Source organism: Sciurus vulgaris (assembly GCF_902686455.1).
Source record: "Sciurus vulgaris genome assembly, chromosome: 1".
Lineage (NCBI taxonomy): Eukaryota > Metazoa > Chordata > Mammalia > Rodentia > Sciuridae > Sciurus > Sciurus vulgaris.
The window spans coordinates 157941371-157948514 of record NC_136461.1 but is presented as its reverse complement, the minus strand read 5'-3'; the positions used below and the strand labels follow the sequence as shown (position 1 = coordinate 157948514).

At 37.8% G+C, this 7144-nt stretch overlaps 1 pseudogene across 1 annotated transcript; it reads left to right on the top strand.

The window, feature by feature from the left end:
• The first annotated feature begins 235 nt into the window (after positions 1-235).
• Positions 236-2099, top strand: LOC306648261 (eukaryotic initiation factor 4A-II-like; annotated as a pseudogene). The gene has a single exon. The product of its transcript is annotated as a eukaryotic initiation factor 4A-II-like (transcript).
• Positions 2100-7144: the final 5045 nt, after the last annotated feature.

Sequence of the window (7144 nt, the reverse complement as noted above, 5' to 3'; positions counted from 1 at the left end):
CACTGAAAACTTTCCCTCTAAAAATAATAAAAGATAGGATGTCCACTTTTGCCACTTCTATTTAACATAGTCCTCAAATCTATAGCCAGAGCAAGTAGGCAAAAGCATGAAATAAAAGGAATTTTAATAGGAAAAGAAGAGCTAAAACTAGCTCTGTTTACTGACAACATGATCCTATATTTAGCAGACCCAAAAAACTCCAAAAGAAAATTTTTAGGCTTTTCAGTCAGGCACTGAGTGGTTCATCAGATCATGTCTGGTGGCTCCGCGGATTATAACAGAGAACATGGAGGCCCAGAGGGAATGGACCCCGATGGTGTCATCGAGAGCAACTGGAATGAGATTGTTGATAACTTTGATGATATGAATTTAAAGGAGTCTCTTCTTCGGGGCATCTATGCTTATGGTTTTGAGAAGCCTTCAGCTATTCAGCAGAGAGCTATCATTCCCTGTATTAAAGATCCAAAAGGTGATTCTGGCACTTGGAGACTATATGGGAGCAACTTGTCATGCCTGCATTGGTGGAACAAATGTTCGAAATGAAATGCAAAAACTGCAGGCCGAAGCACCACATATTGTTGTTGGTACACCAGGGAGAGTGTTTGATATATTAAATAGAAGATACCTTTCTCCAAAATGGATCACAATGTTTGTTTTGGACGAAGCAGATGAAATGTTGAGCCGAGGGTTTAAGGATCAAATCTATGAGATTTTTCAAAATTAAATACAAGTATTCAGGTTGTGTTGCTTTCCGCCACAATGCCAACTGATGTGTTGGAAGTGTCCAAAAAATTTATGAGAGATCCAATTCGAATTCTGGTGAAGAAGGAAGAATTGACCCTTGAAGGAATCAAACAATTTTACATTAATGTTGAAAGAGAGGAATGGAAGTTGGACACACTTTGTGACTTGTATGTGACACTGACCCATTACACAGGCTGTTATTTTTCTCAATACAAGGAGCAAAGTGGACTGGCTCACAGAGAAAATGCATGCCAGGGACTTCACAGTTTCTGCTCTGCATGGTGACATGGACCAGAAAGAGAGAGATGTTATCATGAGAGAATTCCGATCAGGGTCAAGCCGAGTTCTGATCACTACTGACTTGTTGGCTCGTGGGATTGATGTACAACAAGTGTCTTTGGTTATAAACTATGATCTACCTACCAATCGTGAAAACTATATTCACAGGAGTCGATAGCAGCAGTTGATGACGAGATGGCGCTCAGAAACGGCGTTGACGTAATTTAGGACGTGGAATCATAAGCGAAACAGCACACTGTTTGAATAAAGAGTGAGTCGAATTGGCAGAGGGGGTCGATTTGGGAGGAAAGGTGTGGCTATAAACTTTGTTACTGAAGAAGACAAGAGGATTCTTCGTGACATTGAGACTTTCTACAATACTACAGTGGAGGAAATGCCCATGAATGTGGCTGACCTTATTTAATTCCTGGGATGAGATAGATTTGAATGCAGTGCTCGCTGTTGCTGAATAGGCGATCACAACGTGCATTGTGCTTCTTTGGGAATATTTGAATCTTGTCTCAATGCTCATAACGGATCAGAAATACAGATTTCGATAGCAAAGCGACATTAGTCGTGAGCTCTTGTGAGGAAAGTCATTGGCTTTATCCTCTTTAGAGTTAGACTGTTGGGGTGGGTATAAAAAGATGGGGTCTGTAAAATCTTTCTTTCCTAGAAATTTATTTCCTAGTTCTGTAGAAATGGTTGTATTAGATGTTCTCTATCATTTAATAATATACTTGTGGACTAAAAGATATAAGTGTTGTATAAAATCAGCGAATTATGTTAAACTAGCATATCTGCCTTTATTGTGTTTGTCATTAGCTTGAATAGAAAGGCCTTTAAATTTGATTTTTTTAGAAAGCATTTGAATGCATTTTGTTTGGTATTGTATTTATTCAATAAAGTATTTAATTAGTGCTAAGTGTGAACTGGACCCTGTTGCTAAGCCCCAGCAAGCAATCATATCCTAGGTAGGGTGAAACCCCCAGTACAATTGCCATATTGCACATGTCTTAATTAAGTTTGAATGTTAAATAAATTGTATATTCACTTTAAAAAAAAAAAAAAGAAAATTTTTAGAACTCATAAATTAATTTATCAAAGCAGCAGGATATAAATTAGCACTCATAAATCAATTGTGCTCCTATACTCCCATGATGAATCAACTGAAAGAGAAATTAGGAAAACCACCCAATTCACAGTAGCCTCAAAAAAAAAAAAAAAAAAACTGAAATAAATCTAACAAAAGAAGCTGAAAACCTCTACGATGAAAATTACAGAACACTAAAGAAAGAAATTGAGGAAGACCTTAGAAGATGGAAAGATCTCCCAGGCTCTTGGATAGGCAGAACGACCATTGTCAAAATGGCCATACTACCAAAAACACACACTATGCAGCTTCAATGCAATTCCCATCAAAATTCCAATGACATTCTTCATGGAAATAGAAAAAGCACTCAGGAAATTCATCTAGAAATACAAAAGGCCCACAATAGCCAAAGCAATGCTGAGCCGGAAAAAAAAAAAAGCAGGAGGCATCACAAAGCAGGACCTAAAATTATACTATAGAGTGATAGTAACAAAAACAGCAAGATATTGGTATTAAAACAGTACGAAGATCAATGGAACAGAAAAGGAGACACAGAGACAAACCCACAAAAATACAGTGGGTATCATATTAGACACAAGCACCAAAAACATACACTGGAGAAAAAACCTCTTCAACAAATGGTGGTGGGAAAACTTGAAATTCATATTTATTAATATATAGTAGGATGAAATTTAACCCTATTTCTCAGCCTGCACAAAACTCAACTCAAAGTGGATCAAGGTCCTAGGCATTAGACCAGAGAACCTGTGCCTACAAGGAAAAAATGTAGGCCCAACTCTCCATCATGTCAGCTGAGAAACCAACTTCCTCAACATGACTCCTAAAGTACAAGAAGTAGTAAAATCAAAAATAAATAAATGGGATGGTATCTAACTAAAAAGATTCTTCACAGCAAAGCAAATAATCAAGAACATGAACAGAGACTCTAAAGAATGGGAGAAAATCTTTACCACCTGAACCTCAGATAAAACATTAATCTCCAGAATATGCAAAGGACTCTAAAAACGTAACACCAAAAAAAAAAAAAAAACCCCAGTCTATAAATGGGCAAAGGAACTGAAAGGCACTTCACAGAAGAAATACAAATATATGAAAAAATGTTCAACATTTCTAGCAATTAAAGAAAGGCAAATCAAAACTATTCTAAGATTTCATCTCACTCCAGTCAGAATGGCAATTATCAAGAATACAAGCAACAATAAATGTTGGTGACAATATGGGGAGAATGTACTCTTGTACATTGTTAGTGGGACTGCAAATTGCTGCAACTACTCTGGAAAACAGTGTTGAGATTCCTTAGAAAACCTGAAACGGAACCACCATTTGACCCAGTTATCCCACTCCTCAGACTATTCACAAAAGACTTAAAATCAGCATACTACATTGATGTAGCCACATCCATGTTTATAGCAGGTCAACTTACAATAGCCAAACTACAGAAACAACCTAGGTTGTTGGGACTAATGACACGTTAACTGACTCAGGCTGACTTCTTACTCCCTGGTGAGTGAGCAAGATCAAGGCCTCAAAGGTGGTTTCTATAGTTAATGATGATAAATCGGATCACCATCAGGGATTGGTTGCTGACCTTTAAGCTAATTGGTTCCCGCCTAGCCCCCACCCTACATAAAAGCTGTGTGACTTCCTCAATAAACAAGATTCCTGCTGTGCCTTGTCTGCTGACAGACCTCCCGGCTCTGGTGTGTTTCCTTTGCCGTGGACACTCATCATCCTGCTCGCCCCATATTCTCCTCAGGCAGGCCCTGAGGAGGTACATTGGACCTTGTTACCTGTGAAGGAGCAACACCATTTGACCCAGTTATCTCACTCCTTGCTATATATCCACAGGAGTTAAAATCAGCCTACTATAGTGACACAGCCACATCAATTTTTATAGCAGCTCAATTCACAATAGCTAAGCTATGGAACCAACCTAGGTGCCCTTCAATAGATGGATAAAGAAAATATGCTATATATACACAATGGAGTATTACTTAGTCATAAAGAAGCAAGACTTTCTGATATTTGCCAGAAAATGGATGAATCTAAAGACTATCATGCTAAGTAAAGTTAACCAGTTGAAAGAAACCAAAGGTCAAATGTTTTCTCTGATAGGTGGAAGAACAGAACTGCAGTAGGTAGGCAATGTGGAGTGGAGGGAAGGGATGGGGGATAAGCAAAGGAAAGACAGTGGAATGAATCTGACATTGTTTTCTCATGTACATATATGAAAACATCACAGTGGGGCTGTGGATATAGCTCAGTTGGTATAGTGCTTACCCCACAAGCACAAGGTCCTGGGTTCAATCCTCAGTACCATAAAAAAAAGAAAAAAAAAAGAAAGAAAAGAAAAGAAAACAACACAGTGAAGCCCACCAACATGTATATCCATAAGGATGGGATTCTAACTCAAATAAGATGTATTCCATGCTTGTATAATTATATCAAAATGAATTCATTCTACTGTCATATATAAATAAAAAGAACTAACAAAAACATTAATCAATCATTCACTGATTAGGTTTCAGTTTTTGTAATCTAATCATTTCAGCTACATTAACACACACATTATGGGGGGGGGGATCCTCATATTCAAACTATAATAAGTGACATATGCCTGTAATCCCAGACACAGGATGCTGGGGCACAAGGATCTTAAATTCAAGGCCAGCCTAGGTAACTTGGTGATACCATTTCTCAATTTATTTAAAAAGTGGTTTTGGGGGCTGGGGACATATTTCAGGGGTAGAGTGGTCCCTGGGTTCAATTCCAAGTATGTCATAGAAAAAGAGAGAGAGAGAGAAAGGGAGGGAGGGAGGGAAGAAGGGGAAGGAAGAGAGGAGAGAGGAGAAGGGGAAGAATGCCCAAAACAAATTGAATGGTAGGTAAGGAGAAGACATGCAGAAATTACAAGGCCATGTTAAGGAGTTCTACCCACAATCTATAGCCAAAAGAAATCCATTGGAAGTTTCTAACTATTAGGTGGAAAAACACGATCAAGGTTACTTTTAGACAGAAACATCAAGACTATAATCAGAAGACAGACTGATAGAAATGGAGGGAAATTTAAGTAAATCAGTATGGAGATTCTTGCGACCTAATATATTGGTCTAGCAGGTGAGTGGTGGAGATAAATAGAAGTTTAAATTAAAGATATTTAGGAATCTCCACAAATCACTGAATATGGGAGATGAGGAAAATGGAAGTGTCACAGATTATTTCTAAGGTTCTGACTTTTATAAGTAGACCAGATGTATGGAAGGACGGTCAGACACTTTTTTTTTCTTGTACATGTTGCATTTGCAATGCCTTTGAAATATTTAAGTGAAAATATCAAGTTGACAGTGGGAAAAGTTCTGACTTCAAACATAATAAAGTAACTGGTACCAGATTAATTCCCATCCCATGGTAAATGACAGAAAAATTGGAAAAATATGCTGAGCAGCATTTTGTATAAATCAATAAACTATAGAATAGAAAGTAACAAATAAAAATAAAAGAAGTTATAAAGAAAAAACTTTCATGACTTTAAAAAGTTTTGAATCTGTTAACTTAAGATCCTACTGAGATTCAGAGATTTTTAAAAGACACACAGCAGGGCATACTTAGCAAAAATGTTAGAGTTTCATTGTGGGATGGGCTAAATAATGACTCCAGAAATTTAACAAGTTCTTAATCCCTGGAACCTGTGGATGTTACTTTATATGGTTAAAATCTGCAGATGTAATTAAATTAGGAGATTAAATTATCCTAAATTATTGGGATGAGCCCTAAATGCCACCCTACATGGTCTTGTAAGAAGGGCAGATAAATACTACATACAAACAGAAGAGAAGGTAACCTGACCACAGACCCAGATTGCAATGGTGTGGCCATGAGACAAGGAATTCTGGCAGCCATCAGAATCTGGGAAACAGCATGTCTTCTGAATGCTTTCTATTGTTCATCTATTCTGAAGGTCCTCTAAACATGGAGAGCAGATATTTTTAGCACATTCAGGAGTGAAAAGAGGCAAGGAGTGAAATCCCTACAGCCTTCAGAGGGCGTGTGCCTCTGCCAACCCCTTGATTTTGACTCACTGATGCTGATTTCAGACTTCTGGCCTCCAGTACCATGAGAGGGTAAATCTCCTTTGTATAAGCCACCAGCGTGTGGTGGTTTGTTATAGCAACCCCAGGAAGCTCCTGTGCAACTATAAAGAGATAATTGTACATTTTTCATAGAAAAGTAACAAGCTACTGAAAATTGGCAGTAAAAAAAATGAAAAGATGAAATTCCACGAGAACAAATAAAACAAGAGAATGGAGAAAAACAAACAAAAGATATCAAGAAAATATTGTAAGATATAAAACATAATCACAATATAATGTGCTTGTAGTTCAGCAGTCAAAATACATTAAGTATTGAGAGTAAAAACCAAATATAGTGATAAAATTATATTGAGAAGCAGTAGGAAGGGAAAGTCTTATGTAAGTAAAATACAAACTTAACTATAGTAACAGAAGCCAAAAGACATCTAAAATCAGTAAAGCAAAAGCCAGCAGTAGAAGCAGCTTCTTTAGAACTAAGAAGGAAATCACATAAGACGGATGGAAAGAAATGTATGTGGTTGGCTCTGTGGTGACAAGGAAGGAAGAAATGCTGTAGTTTGTCACAAGACTTCAAACTATTTGACTTTTTACTAGGTACATGTATTGAACTGATTCAAATTTAAACATGAGAACACATCTACCACACATAATGAGACTCTTTTGTATTCTGATTGTGAAGTAGTTGAGGCCTCTAGTGTTTATTTCCCTCTGGACCTTGTAAGCTCCTGATGCTGCTCTAGCAGATAGAAGTTCTGGGGAAAACACTCTAAAAGGCTCTGCTCACGACTGCTTCACTTGGTGTTACCCATCCATCACAATGAGCCCTTTCCCAACCCTGCCAGGACTGGGAAGATAGGGATCCGGCCCCTCAGTCATGAAGGTCCAGGAGGGCACTGCACACTGGAACTGCTTAAGC